This window comes from Macaca thibetana, chromosome 1 (genome assembly GCF_024542745.1).
Source record: "Macaca thibetana thibetana isolate TM-01 chromosome 1, ASM2454274v1, whole genome shotgun sequence".
Taxonomy (NCBI): Eukaryota; Metazoa; Chordata; class Mammalia; order Primates; family Cercopithecidae; genus Macaca; species Macaca thibetana.
In genome coordinates, this window is record NC_065578.1 from 153427618 (window position 1) to 153444068 (window position 16451).

The window sequence follows — 16451 nt, forward strand, 5'->3', positions numbered from 1 at the left end:
CTGATACATCCAGATACAGATATCTGGTAGGTATTTGGAACTCAGAAGAAAGGTCCAGGTTAAAGATATAGAAATGGAAGAATTAAATCATGGAATTTAATGTTGCAACCATAGGAGTAGATGAAGCCACCAGGGACAGTGAAGGCTAAGAGGGAAATCTTACACTCATGTTTGAGGGTTGGGTGGAAGGGGAAGGCCAGCAAAGGAGAGCAAGGGTGAGCTGGGTCAAGGGAACAGGTCTCAGTGAGACGGGAGAGGTCAAGGAAGGTGAGAAGTGCCAAGAATACAGGGGGTCTGGCACAAAGGAATAATTGGAGATCTTTGCCAGAGAGTTCCAGAGGAGCTAAAGTGGAAATGCTGTGAGTTGAAGAGTGAAGTACCTGAGGGAATGCAGTGTTTACTGGTCCACAATTTTGAGGCATTTGAGAAGCATAGAGATCCGAAAGAGGGTTTTGATTTTGGGGATATAAATGAGTTAAACTTTCATTCAAATTTCATTCAAATGTTCAAATGCATTGAGTATTTGTGCCAGACAGTGTGCTGGGCTGAGCATCTTTTCTGTTTATGGGAAAGATCCAGTAGAATCTAAAAACAAGATCACTGGAAGGACGTGATTTATGGAGTCAGACTCCAGATGATATGGCACATAGCTCTGGAAAAGGAGAACACTTCTTTTGAGAATCGATGAAGTAGGGGATGGGTGGATATTGAATCCTTGCCTTCTGCTTCCAAATTCAGTGAGCTTTTTAGTCTAACTTGTTTCCTTCTTTGCATTTTTGGAAAGCAGCTAAATGCAGCTTCCCCATCTATTCGTATCTCCTGGGGGAGGGCCAGGAAGAAGAAGGTGGGAACTTAAATTCTAAAGTGTCTCCTCTTCCTCAGTGTTGACCACAGCATATACCTTTCATTTTCATTTCTGCCTTGTCCTGCTCCCTCCTAATCTTTATATATTCACAAATTTAAGTCAAGAAAGTTTTTCCAGGTTTCACTTTGTATTTTATATCTGATGAGAGGATTCATGAAATTTGAGGGTTTGGCAACAGTCTCGAAAAACTGACCTAATACGGAACTGAAGGAGAATTTCTAGATTTAGGATGCTAAGAATTTTAACATGCTTCTGCCGGCAGAGGGAGCCCCAGGATTGGGAGCGATAGCTCAGATGGAGACAATTTCTGGCAATGCCGTCAGCAATCCAGAGGGATTTATGGGTTAACTGAAAATAAGAGAATGAAAGAGGGAGGGAAGGAGAGAGACTCATATATATAGAAATAGTTACACACACATAAAATACACGTAACCTGATTCTCTTGCTCCTCGTAACACAGCTAATTTGTACTCTAGTTCAGTGATTCCCAAATCTCCATGAATCATCCGGGAGAACTGAGGGCAGATCCTTAGACCCCACGAAGTCCTGTTGAGTCTGGCTTATTAAGGGTGGGACCCAGGAATCTGTATTTTTTACAAAGCTCCTGACAAAGATTTTTTTTGGCCAAACTTTAGTCAGGTTCCTGAACCTTCTAGGCCCATCTGGGCACTTCCTTGTAAAATCCAGTTTTACAAAGAATCCTGCTAAGTCAGTTTAGCAAGAACTGCGCCCCCCTCCCATTTTGATACTGATTCCTTGATATCTAATTGGTTTTTTCATTTGCCATCATCCCCCAAGGGGTGCCTGACCACCCTGACCTGTCTTCAGAAATAATCCTGTTTCATTTCAGCCAGAACCCTCCTTATCCCAACCCTGATGTTTCGTCTTAGTAATTTTCCATCCACCAATCACCAATCACCATTCTGCTCTTTGTAAATTATCACACACTTGCCCATGGTGTGGAATTGAGTCCAGCTCTATACTGAGATCTCTTTTCCCCCATTGCAGTAGTCCCGATTAAAACCTGTTTTTACCACTTTAACTGCTCTCTAGCTCTGATTTTCTTTGACAGTCCCCAGGTGATTCTAAAGTAACCTGTAGACACACCAGTCCAGACTTCTACTTTGGGTAATTAGATAAATACTTTTAACTTTAGCTTGTTAGAGACTTAATTTAACGACTCCAGACAACAACATGCTGACTGGTAGTAGAATGTAATCCCTGGGAGACTGCTGTTATGACTGAGCCATTTCCTTTTCTTAAAAAAAAAAAAAACAAAAGACACTAGGTTTTACATTTATTCATATAATACATGAGGAAGGCTTAAAAAGTTACCTGGTACAAAAGGTTCACAACGAGTGACAACAATCCTTGCTCTTTCCTTTCTCAGCCCTGGTCCCACTGAGAGGCAATCATTTTTAAATCTTAATTTATTTTCCCCTGAAAACCAACTCCACATTTGTAAACAATGTACTTTTAATACTATTTCTTGATTTTGCAATTTTGGAAATTACTTATTCATTTCCTGCTAAGGAATGTTGGGATTTTGCTTTTTTATATCACACAAACACCCATTCCCCTTTTTCTAGATTCCTAATATTAAAATATCATATTGTTAATTAAATCAATAGTGTTTGTATTGTTATGATTAATTGTTTACAGCTGAACAATATGGTGTACTATGATACATTTTTGTCTTCTAGTCTTCACTGAATTCCTGGGAGTTAATAATCACTTCATTTTGATTTGTTTGCTTTGTTAGTTGTACATGTCCTTCAAACCCTCTGACAAGAGCTATAAAATTCAAATAAATAAATCAAATTAATCGGGTAATCTATGAGTTCCTTTATTTTTTTCTTGGAGACATTTTACTGAAGGCCTTAGTCCTCCTGTCCCCTGAATCTGGGGACATTCCTTTGGGAATGGGAACTCTTGTTTTTCTCTTTCTTGGTTTACTTCCTCATGTATAATAAGGAAATGTTTTGAGACCTTTATGGAGGAGTGATGTTTCACATTTTTAACATATCAGACCCTGGCCAAATAAAGGACACTGTGATGGTTCCGGTCAGCCCTGTCTGCTTGTCCTTGTATTACCTTCTCCTTGATTGTTTTTTGGCCGGGTAAGGATTTCTAGAGAAGACACTGTTTTCTCTTAGAATTGGAAGATGTTGCTGTCTTGCCTTTCAGTTTCTAGCTTCCAGCGTTGACACTGAGAGGTCCAACTGCTGTTCAGATTTCTGACCCTTGGTTTGTGAACTATTTTTCTTTCTCCAGAACTTTTGGGGTCCTTTTATTCCTGGAGTTCTAACATTTCCAATAATATGCTTTGATGAGTTTTGTTGTTGTTGTTCATTGTGTTGGGCACCCACTGGGTCCATTGAATATGGAAATTCAAATCTTGTATTTTGGTAAATTTTAGAGAATTTTTTTTTTATTATTTTATTCTCTTTCATTTTCTCTGTATTCTCTGTTTGGACTACTTAATAGAAGATGACAGAGCTCCTGAGCCGATCTTTTAAGTTTCTTATCTTTCTATGTCTTATGTTTTTAAAATCTCTTTCCATTTTGTCCTATTTTCTGGGAGATTTCCTCAATTTTATCTTCCAATGCTTAAGTTTAATTTTAATTAATTAATTAATTTTTTGAGACAGAATTCCACTCTCGTCCCTCAGGCTAGAGTGCAATGGCACGATCTTGGCTCCCTGCAACCTACGCCTCTGGGTTCAAGTGGTTCTCCTGCCTCAGTCTCCTGAGTAGCTGGGATTACAGGCATGCACCACCATGCCCGGCTAATTTTTGTATTTTTAGTAGAGATGGGATTTCACTATGTTGGCCAGGTTGGTCTTGAACTCCTGACCTCAGGTAATCCACTCACCTTGGCCTCCCAAATTGCTGGGATTACAGGCATGAACCACCATGCCTAGCCCTTCATTTTAATTTTTAAATGTCCAGTTGCATTTTCATTTAAAGAGCCATTTTTTTCTTCTCCGTACTTAAAAATTGGTTCTTTATTTTATCATGTTGTTATTATTTTTTGAGACAGGGTCTCACTCTGTTGCCCAGGCTGAAGCGCAGTGGTGCCATCACAGCTTATTGCAGTCTCAACCTCCTATGTGCAAGCAATCCTCTCATGTCAGCCTCCTGAGTGGCTAGGCATGCATCACTACACTCCACTAATTTTTGTAGAGACTGGGGTCTCTCTATGTTGCCCTGGCTGGTCTTGAACTCCTGGGCTCAGGTGATCCTCCCACTTCAGTCTTCCAAACTGCTGGGATTATAGTCATGAGCCACTGCTGGAGAAGGAAAGTTTATTTTCAGCCAAAAATTGGCTTCTTGATCACAATTCACAAATTATCTTCCCTTATCTCTGGGGGATATTGATGTTGCTGTGGCCATTACTGATAATTATTACTTCTGCTTTCTAGATTTCCTCCCTTGAGGTCCTCAGTATCGAAGGCTTTTGTTCCATGCCTAGTGTCTTAGTCTGTTTGTGTTACTGTCAAGGAACCCCTGAGGCTGAGTAGTTTTTAAAGAAAAGGGTCTGTTTGGCTTATGGTTTTGCAGCCTGCAGAAGAGGCACAGTGCCGACATCTCCATCTGGTGAGGGTCTTAGACTGCTTCCACTCATGGCAGAAGAGGAGCAGGCATCACATGGCAAGAGAGGGGTGGGAGGGGCCAGCCTCTTTGAACAATCAGTTCTTGCAGACCTCGTAGAGTGAGAACTCACTCATTACTATGAGCATGGCACCAAGTCATTCATGAGGGATTCACCCCCACGACTCAAACACCTCACATCAGGCCCCATTTCCAACCTTGGGGATTAAATTTCAATATGCAACTTGGAGGGGACACATATCCAAACTATGTCACCTGGTGATCTTTGTAGTCTCTTCCTTGGCTGTCAGAAGCTTTGTGTATGAGGACAGGGCTTGTCCATTTTTGGACTTCACTGTAGGATAATCCAGAAGGCCCCTGGTGGTTTCATTGGGGGAATGTCTGTAGTGTTCATTGTCATCAATCAATCATCAATGTCTGTAGTGTTTGTCTCTTTGGTTGGGCCCTTTCTACAGGGAAGAATCCTTAATTCTTCTGCCTAGTGTAAGCTGGGGTAGGGTGGGTGGAGAGGGGTAGAGCTAGGCTGTTTGTGTTCTGGGAGCTGAGCCAGTAAAATGGGCTGGGGAATCTCATCTTTCAGTATGGAGTCTTTCTCTAATCTCGCTATTTCCAGCTCCATGCCTAACCCCACCCTCTGCTGTGTCTGATGTCCCTAAGCCTGGTGTGTCTTTGTTAAGTTTCTCCAGAAAGTAAATTTTCCTTCTCCAGCTGGAGTAGCTGTAGAGGCCAAGGGTCTTCTCCTGTGTTTACCCCCACCTGTTCCTCCAACTCCTGAGGCTTCCCATCGTGAGCACTCAGACTCCAGCAGTCTTGGGTTTGCTAAGTCACTTATTACTCATCCATGTACTTTCCCTCTTCTAAGAGTGTTGACATTCCTTAACTGTTGTTATCTCTGTTGTTCCCATGTTCCCAGTCTTTTTGTCCTTATGGCTTATGGCATATAAATTCTTCTACTGTCATCAAAGCATTTTGTCAGGATGCAGAAATTAATGTCTGTTCAGAGTGCCAGGTTTAATCCTAGATAGCTATTTTTGTGTGGCTTGTCAGGCTTGAAAGGAGAGGAAGCTTATAGTAGTGATATCTTCTATTTATCCCCAAATTACCAAAAAGTCATGAGCATGGAAACAGGACATTTTATTGCATGGTTTTATTGGAAGGAAAGGAGGGGAAATATTTCATTTGTTTGTCCACTTAAAAAAATATTGAGCACTAATACATCTCTGGAATTGTGCTAGGCGCTGGGAATGCAAAGGCTTACAAATATGTGGTGTCTGCTTTCAAGGAAATTGAAGTCAAGTACAAGGAAAGTAGGCAAGTAAATCAGAGCTCACCATAGCATGATGTATAGTGTAATAGGAATGTGTGTAGAGTACTGTCGAAGTAGAGAAGGGACAGACCATCCAGCAGGAAAGGGCTCTGGGAGGTGGTCCGGGAGCTCGGTTTTGAAGGCTAAGTACAAGTTATGAGGATGTTGGAGAAAGGCATCCCAAGCAGAGGGAACTGCATCTATTCAGGCAAGAAGTCTAGAAACAGCATGGCATTTCAGAGGAAACTCAGGTAGCCTGAATGGCTAGAGCAAGGGTCTGTGTTGGGGAGGGGCCTGAGTAAGACTGGAACAGTCAGTGAACTAGCCATGTCTCTCCAGAGCCTGATCCTGGCCCTACCAACAAGAGATCCAGAAATCAGAGTATCTTATTCCCTCTGTGAATTTGAGCAAAGTTAAAACAATGTTAATTGTAAAATGAGGATAATATGAAGATTACATAAAGAAATGAGACATGTAAAATGCTGATCCAGTGGTAGGAATGTAAAATATTCTAGTTCTTTCATGACAAATCTGCCTTAAATCTCTCTCCTCCCTAGTCTCCTGACAGTTATAAAACAGATTCTGGAAAAACTTAACTATTGGGGAAATCTTTTTCTTCTTTCTATTTCTGCCAGGGGAAGATTACTTGAGCATCTTTTAACTGAATTTGTATTTAGTCAGCAGCTGCGATGTTTATGAGCTCTCAGACATCTGGGATACCTTCCTGTAAATTTTTCATCATTTCTTAAAAGGCTCCTGGGTGGGACTCTGGGATAACTGAGTTCCAGTCTCCCTCCCATCACTGACAATACATGTGACTTTGGGCAAGGCCCTTCCCTTGTCTTAGCTTCAATTCCCTCACCTGGCAAATAAGGAGAAATAAATTAGATTACCTTTAATATTTGTTCTAGCTCAGAAATTGGACACAGGGAACTTTTAGCTATACTCAAATTAGTATAAAGAAAGAGCTAGGATTTTCAGATTTTATTTTCATATCATCCTAATGACAGGGAGGCAGTTCCTTTCAAATCTTGGCAAGCAAGCAGAAGTGAGACTGTTTCATCCCTCCTTACCTTTCCCACCCTCCTTTCAGCTTCCGACTCTGATGAACTCACACAAACTCCAAAAAGAAATACTTTCACTAAAGGAAACACTTCAATTGTGTCCCTCTGATACTGGTAAGCTCTGTTGGAAAAGTCAGAGGAGTAGGACTCTTAAAAGCCAACTCCTGTGAAAACACATCATCGTCTGTAGATGTTTTCTGAAGCATGCATCTAGCTATTTTAATCTCTCCAAGTGACTGGATCACTAAACCACAATACTCTGGATGATACTGTCTATTGATGGCAAGCGAAGATTTGGGTAAATGGTGAGGGTGGGGAATGGTATTTCCCTTTCCTGTCAGGTTTCTCTAGTTCCTTGACCTGAAACAAGTGTTGGGATTTTCTCTGAAGAGGCCCGTTTAGGGCTCAGAGGGTCAGTATTCTGAGCAGCCCACCTGGACTAGGATTAAGGATAGATGAATAGCACATGAAGAATTTTGATTGACACATTTAGGCCTCCCTTGATCCACTGAACAAGACTTCTGGAAATAAAATGAGACTTTTCAACACTCTAGATCTAAATGTTAATAACATTAAACTAGCTGATGTTTGGCTGCAGCGTGCAGATATCAGTATGTTTAGCAGTTCCCAAGATACAACATAGTGTTTGTGCTCTGTCATTGGTTTAAAACCGATTTTAAAAACTGCTTACAACATTTCTATAATTCTTGCAGTCTTTTTGTAATTCCAAAAGAACATGCAGACATTTTTTATACTATCTTTGCAACTTTTTTGTTCCAACTTGACTTTCTGTGCCACAATGATCAGAATGCTGTCAGTGCCAGTAAGAGATTTCTGGTTCCATCTGCATCTTATCATATCATCCCTCCTACACATTCGAAAGCTCATCGGGCATTTCGTCTTGTTTTTTTTTCTTACCAGCATTTCACATTGAAATTTCTCTTTAGCCCAGCCCTCCTGTTCATTTCAATAGATTAATTATTTCAATAGCAGGTTTTTTGAGGACCTACTATGTACTAGGCCCTGACACAAATGGCGATACTGTTATATATAATGTGATTTTTAAAAGTCTTACCTCAAGATTTCGAACAAATTTGACTTCTTTTTATTGATGTTCTTTTTTCTTTTGCTTCTCTTCTCTCTCTCTTTCCCTCCTCCTCTGCCTTTCCTTCTGTTTCATCTCTCTCTTCCTTTGCGGTTTCCCACTCTTTGGGGAGGGGCAGGATTTCCTGCTCAGAAGTTGGTTGGTTTCTGGGAGGAGTCAGAAGACCTGATTTGGGACTGAAACCAGCTGGTCTGCCACCTGATACAAGAAGGTGAAACCCAGGCCAAGGAAGAAGTCCCTTATGCTAGGACTGAGCTGGCAGCCAGGAGGTGCCGGCAGAGACTGCTCCAAAGAGAAGCCAGAGTGGACCAGTTCTGGGCATCAGGCATCAATCGGTACTACCCAAAGGACAGAGGAGCCCTTGAGGCAGCCCAAGACAGGAATGCTTGGAAGTGGTCCTGGTTTCCCTGGAGACTTATCCATTACTATTGTTAGCTCTTAACATGGGAGAGGCATACCAGACAGAGCCCCTGTCCTACCCTTAGCAGGTGCTCACTCTCAGATTCCTGGCTTTGTCTCAAAGGAAGTTACTGAAACAAAAACTGGGTTTGGGCAGGTTTTCCTTTTTCACCAGGAGAGACTCTAGCAATCCAATGCATTCTGTGAGGGCTGTGTGTCCATACATTTTTCAATTATAAACTTAGGGAATCTCATATGTGACTTATAAACCATTTTAGTGACTGCATCAGCTGATGCTGGAGTGGATGGTAAAGGGAAGACAGGAATCTGCAATGGGATGTATTAGGGAAAGAGACTCCGTAAATAGGGACGGTAATTCTACCATGATTCTTGCCAATTAATGACAGAGAGAGTCACATCCTAATTCAGAGGTTTGTGATCTCTGGACTGAGGAAGGGACTACAGCGTATCAAAACAAAAATGTACTTTCTTCTTCTATTTCTTCATTTGCTCAACAAATATTTAATAAGCACCTACTCTATGCTAGGCACTGGGCTAGAGGCTGGGGATAGAGTGGTAAGCCATACTGGATGTAGCTATGCCCTGATGGAGAGTATAGAGATTTGGGCACACAAGCTCAGAAGAAGGACTGTAATTGTTGGGTGCTAATGTCTCCTTTGGAGAAGCACCATCAGACAGATTTTGGATAGTCATCCTTCTGTTGCTTAGCCAATGTGGAACATTGGTTCTTTGAATGACCCTTTTGCTTGGAATATCTACAAGTACCCCTCTCTATATGTTCCCAATTCTTAGAAAATGCAAGACTTTTTGGTCTTGTTTTTATTTCAGGGGCAAGTTTTTTATGTAGAGTACCATATGTTCTGTTGATTTCTAGCTTATTTACTTTCTAGAGCTCTCTGAAAATATCTAGTTATGTACTGGATATTTTCTAAGCTGTCAGTTTCATATTTCAATTACTTTTTTCTCGCTAAATCCCCTAATTCATATTTGAGCCCTTTCATAGAAAAAATAAAGACAATGTTTCTTTTATTTCAGCTGTTGAGTGTACTCCAGAATGCTCTTTGAAAGTTTTCTGAAGCCTCTCTTCATTTTTATTTAGTTTACAATTTTTAATCTTTGTCTAATGTACTTTTAAAAGAAAGATTTTTTTGACATTGCTTTTTGTACTGTATTTTCAATTTTTTCTTGTCCATTTAAGGCATTTGTTTTTCATATTGCACAACAGAGTTATTTAATTTTTTTTCTTACCCTGCTGCTTATAAATTTGTTTTCTCTATTGGATAGACTAACACTTAACTGAATCATTTGGTACAGATGTTTAATGCAGAACAATAAGTACCTAATAAAATCCTAAATTGTTAACTAATTTCTGCTCAACCACCCCTGAGGCTTAGGAAAATCTTTCATGGTAACTTTTAATTTTGCTCTAGGCCAGGGTTTAAATTCAGCTTTTTAGGGCTGCCCTCTGGTTTAGCAATTTTACAATGTGATTACTCTTTTCCAGATAAAACTAAGAAGAAAGGGGTGGCTCATGTTGAAGGTCAGGTAATGCCGAGTAGAAAGAGAAATGAAAGGAGGGTGGGTTTTAGGTGGCATCAGAGTCTTTGAGAGAGACCGTTCTTGAGTTAAAATTTTATTTTGAAGCCTTAGCTTGCCAATGAAAGAGCTAACTATTGCCTCTTTGGGCCTTTGTCTCCTAATTTTTCTGGAGTTCCTCTTAAATATTTTAATTTATTCATTTTGACATGTCAGAAGTTCTGCAAGATAGCCATTGCTATTCTAACAAATTTTTTTTTTATTGCAGTTTACAAAAATAAGTGCAAGAGTTAGGATTACAGTGCAATTTTATATGAAAAGCAGGAGTTCTCCCAGTGGAGGCTGCAGTTTTGACATGGAAGAAACCAAGAAGGACGAGAGATGCCACTGAGTAAAAGTGTGTGCCTGTCAATGGTATCTTGGGTTCCCTTTCTAAGCAAAGGTTAGAAAGGATCACATAGTTAATGACCTGACAAAATCTTTGACCCCAGCGTACAAACTAAAAGTATCCTATCACAGACTAACAAGACAGGGCATGCTGTCATGAAAGTTTTTTATAGATCTGACAATTGCCTTTTCCCAAATTGGTTTTCAGTCTACTGGACCTCCAACTGTTATCTCCGAGGACTAGCTTGGATTGAATTGGTAACTTATGGAATATATATCCCCATTCATTTCCTCTGGAGCACTCCCTTATATCAGAAATAAGACAATCCAGAAAAAAATACAATAAGACATTTTAATATGGACAAGCAAAAGCAAACATAGAGTAGGAAGGGAATAAACTGTTTAATGGTAAAAATATTTATGCCTCCAAAACCAAAAGTCTAATGAACTTATAAAAAGACCTATGTTGAACTACCCAATGGTATATTTCCCACACAAAATGTCAAATGATCTTATACCAAGACCTATGTCCCATTACTCAGTGGTGTACCTCCCAAACAAAATGCCTAATGACCTTATACAAAGATCTAGGTATAATTGTTTACTAAAGTGTGCACCTGTTGACTAAATTTTCTAATTATATTATACAAAGAGCTAGGAAAAATGATCTTATACAAAGACTTGTTTGCTTGCAAATCACAGAAGCGATGAGAACTTAATAAAACTAGTCAGAGCTCAGGTTATTGTTGAGATTTTCTCACTGGGCAGCAGATCTAAAAGACAAATGCACTTGTGCACAAGGAGCCCAGTAAGTGTACCTGTTGGTCCCATGTTCCCTGGAATATTGCCAAGAGAAGGTCTTTAAAACAATCACAGTAGAGCTTCTAGAATTGTCAAAGAATGATGAGACCACCATTTAATATATAAAATAAAACAAAAATAGTAAACTTGTTGCTCATTATAGTAAGGGTAAGCTTTTCTGCTCAATCTGTCTGAACAGCAGCCTGCTGAACTCATCTAGGTTTTTGAGGATGCATGAAGATCAAGGACTGGTGTACTTTCCCAGACATAAATGGACTGACATCAGCTATAGAAGCATGACTATTTGTTGATTGGTTGGCACTCTGAGTTGCAGTTAATGGCATGAGTTCATTCCTGATTGGTTGACTCTCAGAAAGGAGGGCCTATCACTGATTGGTTGGCTTCTAAAAGCTTAACAGGTGAGTTGTCATTTATTAAGCCAGTGGGTTTTCTACTAGTTCTGGTTAGCATGACTATAGAACAATCAAATTTTCCTGTGAATGTGGGAAACTTTAAATATTCTCAGTTGATACCTACTATTTGTTTTCATTAGAATATAGTGCAAGAGAAGGCACATAATATAGCATAAAACTATATATATTTCTTTCTATAAATTGATCAAAGTTTTGTGGTCTTTTGTGAAGAGGAAGATAACTTTAATAGATATTTCACTATGACCAAATTTGAGACTATTAGGTTTGACCAGCAGGTTAAGGTATTTTTACAAAAGGCAAAAGTATTAATTAGATGAGTTTAATCTAGAAATAATTTATTTTTGGAATCAAATTTATCACATTTAATAGTAATTGAGCAAAAAGGAAACATATTTATCAATATGCTGAGAAAAAGAATAAAGAAGCATTTAAAGAAAGGGATGATCTGGACAGACAGGCTGGAAAGGGAAGTACATCCCCTTTTTGGTGGTAATATTAGACAGAATCTTAGCATCTTATAATTGGATGCAACCTCCAAGTCCAGAAATCTCCTCTCCAGTTTATACCATCCCTGGCAGATGACTTCCAACCCCTGCTTGAATGCTTTTGGTAGTGGGGAGCTTACTATATATCACAGGGCAATTCATTATGTTTTTTAATTACTCTGATATCTTAATAATATAACATCTGCCTCCTTGTAATCCTGCTTGATAGTTCTCATTCTCTATTTTTGAGCCACACAAGTCTTATCATCTCCAATATGGCAGCTCTTGAAATATTTGGCACAATTGTCATGTAAAGCTACTGAATCTAATATCTCTATTGTTCTTCAATTGTTCTGTATGTGTTAGAGTTTCTGGACTTTTTTTTGCCCTAGTCACTCTAATTAAGCAAAATTTTTTTGGTCAAGGTTTGTCTTAAAATATTAACAATAACAATAATAACTCTTATTGACTGAAAGCCTGCTATATGCAAAGTACTACTGTAAGAACTCTATGTGTTTTGTCTCATTTAATTGGCAAAATTTTCCCTGAGGAAGGTACTATTTTACAGATGAAGAAAGGATTTAACTAACTTGAGAGAGTGTAAATAACTTTCCCAGGTTTTAGAACTACAAATAGGAGAGTCAAGATGCAAACCTAAGCAAATCCAGGCAGTCCGATTTAAACTTTGTTTTTCACCCTGACAGAATGCAAAGTATAACAAATCATCTTGCCCTTCTCTTTTTCTGCACATTATACTTCTACTAATGAAGCATTAATTTGTTTTAGTAGTCCTGTTATAAGCCCTCTTTGGCTTTTATTGAACTTGTAACCACTGAAAATCTTTAGGTATGAGCAAAAAGAACAAAACTAGAGGCATCATACTTCTTGACTTCAAAATAAACTTCAAAGCTATAATAACAAAAACGGCATGATACTGGCATAAAAGCAGATATATAGATCAATGGAACAGAATAGAGAGCTTAGAAATAAATTCACTCACCTACAGCCAGCTGATTTTCAACAAAGTTGCCAAGAGCCCACGTTGGGGAAAAGACAGTCTCTTCAATAAAGGGTGCTGGGAAACTTTGATATCCACCTGCAGAAGAACAAGACTAGATCCTGACATCTCACCTTATCAAGTCATATGCCACATAACATTTTGGCCAATGAGGGACTGTATATACAATGGTAGTCCTATAAAATTATAATAACATTTTTACTGTACCTTTTTATGTTTAGATATGTTGATAGGTTTACAGATGCTTACCATTATGTTATAATTGCCTACAATATTCAGTACAGTAATATACCATACAGGTTTACAGCCTAGGAGCAATAGGCTACACCATATAGCCTAGCTATGTAGTAGATTATGCTATCTAGGTATGTTTTAAGTAGACGCCATGATGATTGCACAAATGACAAAATCGCCTAGTAAAGCATCTCTCACAGTGTATCCCTGTTGTGAAGTCATGCATACCTATAAAAATCAACTCAAAATGGATTAAAGATTTAAACATAAGAAAACTATGAAACTACCAGAAGATGATATAGGGGAAACATTTTGAGACATGGGACTAGGCAACAAAGTTTTAGATAAGACCTCAAAAACATAGGCAGTCAAAGCAAAAATAGACAAATGGGATTACATCAAACTGAGAAGTTTGTGCATAGCAAAGGAAACAATTAGCAGTGAAGAGACAACCTTGCAGAATGGGAGAAAATGTTTGCAAACTATATATGTGATGAAGGGTTAATATCCAGAATGTATAAGAAACTCAACCCAATAGCAAAATAAACCCAAGTGACCTAATTTTAAAATGGGCAAAATACCTTAATAGATATTTCTCAAAAGAAGACATAAAAATGGCCACAGGTATATGACAAAAATGTTCAACATCACTGCTCACCAGGGAAATACAAATCAAAACCATAGTTAAATACCACTTCACTATAGTTAGAATAGCTCTTACCAAAAGACAAAAGAAAGCACGTGTTGGTGAGGATGTTGAGAAAAGGAAATGCTTACACACTGCTGGTGGGAATGTAAATTAGCACAGCCCCTAATGGAATGGAAAACAGCATGGAGGTTTATAAAAGATTAAAAGTAGAACCACCATAAGATCCAGCATTCCCACTAGTGGGTATATAGAGATATCTGTACTCCCATGTTTGTTGTAGCACAAGACTTGAAATCAACCTAAGTGCCAGCAGTGGATGAAAGGATAAATAACATGTAGTATGTGTATACAATGGAATACTATTCAGCGATGGAAAACAATGATGTACTGTCATCTGAGACAAAATGGATGAACCTGGATGTTATGTTAAGTGAAATAAGCCAGACACAGAAAGACAAATAGTAAATAGCACATGATCTCACTTAAATGTGGAATGAATATATATATATATATTTGCTGATGTTTGCTGATCTTATAAAAGTATAGAGTAGATCAGTGTGGTTAACAGAGACGTAGGGGGAGATGGGGGAGAGGAGGATGAGGAGAGGCTGGTCAAGGAGTACAAAGTTTCAATTAGATAGGAAGAGTTCTGGAGTTCTTTTCCACAGTAGGGTGACTATGGTTAACAGTAGGGTATTGTATATTACAAAATAGCTAGAAGAGAAGCTTTTGAATGTTCTTATCACAAATGATAAATGCATGAGGTGATGGCTATGCTAAATACCTTGATCATTATATAATGTGTTCATGTGTGGAAACATCAAATTGTACTCATAAATATGTACAATTATAATGTATCAATTAAAATTTTTAAAAAACTTGAGGTCTTTTTCACATGATCTGCTGCTAGAATATGTCTTTCAAATTCTGTGGTCATGCAGTTGGGTTTTTGAACCTGAATTCTGTATTGTATCTTTTTCCCTATTCAGTTTCAGTTGGTTATTCTTTGGTGCATGGTTCCAGCCTATTGAGTTGTTTTGAGTTCTGACTGTGCTATCTCAGCTCTGTGTCACCAACAGAATTGATAAGTATACTTCCTGTTACCTCTCCTAGGTTGTTGGTAAAATTACCAAGCAGAATAGGACAAAAGACAATTTTTATTCCTATGTTGGGGGAGGAACATGTTTGATCGTAACCAGACATAGCCTTGTGAGACTACCTCATAACTTTTATTCTGAAATTATTAAGCAAACCCTTTTTCCTTACTTTCCTCTAACCCAGAATTTTTCAACTTCTACCCCATTAACATTTTGGAATGGAGAATTCTTTGTGTTGGCGGCTGTCCTGTGCATTAGAAGATGTTTAAACCCCCCCGACTTCTACCCTCTAGATGCCTGCAGTACTGCCCCCTCCCCTCACCCAGACACCAGAAATATCTTAAGACTGTCAAATGTTCTCTGGGGGGACAAAATTGCTTCTCCTTTCATTTACAAGCACTGCTCTAGCCTCATAAATGATTAATTAAACAATCAAGTATTTATTAAGAACCTACTATTTGCCTAGGACCTAAAGATTTCTGTGAACACTGAAGACATGATCCTTTACTTCAAGAAGATTGTACTATAAGAGACATGACCAAGCCCACAGAACAACTGGGAGAAAAAAAGTCTATTACTGAGTGATGCAGTATGAGACTCAGGCTGTATGGCCTATAAGAACTCAGAGAATTGAGAAGACCAGTGAGAACAGAGATTTCAATAGCTCGGATTTGATTGGGTTGGGTAATGTGAATATAAACAGGCATGGGGAATTTCCTTCTACACAAACGTATAGGCATACTTATATATTTAGGCAACTTTATTTTTTTAATATATAGGCAAACTTTCAAAGCATAGGCATTACTTTCTAAACAAAAAATCATGTAATCCCAGCACTTTGGGAGGCTCAGGAAGGCAGATCATGAGGTCAGGAGATTGAAACCATCCTGGCCAACATGGTGAAACCCCGTCTCTACTAAAATACAAAAAATTAGCTGGGCATGGTGGTGCACACCTATAGTCCCAGCTACTTGGGAGGCTGAGGCAGTGGAATCGGTTGAACCAAGGAGGTGGAGGTTGCAGCGAGCCGAGATTGTGCTACTGCACTCCAGCCTGGTGATAGAGCAAGACTCCATCTCGGGGGGGAAGAAAAAAAAAAAATAGAGCACACAGTTTTACATGTAGTGTGACAATGGGCAAAACACCTGTATTTGAAATCATACCTCCCTTGGAGAATTTGAGGTATGTGGTTTCAGAAGATGTGGAGGTAGTGGGTGGGAGGACATTCAGGTTGGAAGACTAAGGTAAACAAAGGTGCAGAAAACCAGAAGGGAACAGGAAGGGACCGGGGTTCATGCTAGGCAGCCTGACAAATCAGGCAAGAGGGCCGGCTGAGATGGAAGCATATCACAGAGGCACTGAAACCTGGCATAAGAGTTTTAGTCTCAGATGTTTTTGAGTTCAGGAGCAGCAGAATGAAAAATATTAAAGGAAG

At 39.1% G+C, this 16451-nt stretch overlaps 1 protein-coding gene across 2 annotated transcripts in view; it reads right to left on the minus strand.

The window, feature by feature from the left end:
- Nucleotides 1-16451, minus strand: part of HSD11B1 (hydroxysteroid 11-beta dehydrogenase 1) — a 949596-nt gene that overhangs the window by 40866 nt on the left and 892279 nt on the right. The window contains exon 2 of one of the 2 annotated variants that reach the window (XM_050781468.1): nucleotides 7926-8036. The gene's annotated coding sequence lies outside the window, so the exon portion shown is untranslated. Of the gene's footprint in view, nucleotides 1-7925; nucleotides 8100-16451 lie in introns of those variants that run through there. The other variant, XM_050781458.1, reaches the window with a different exon arrangement.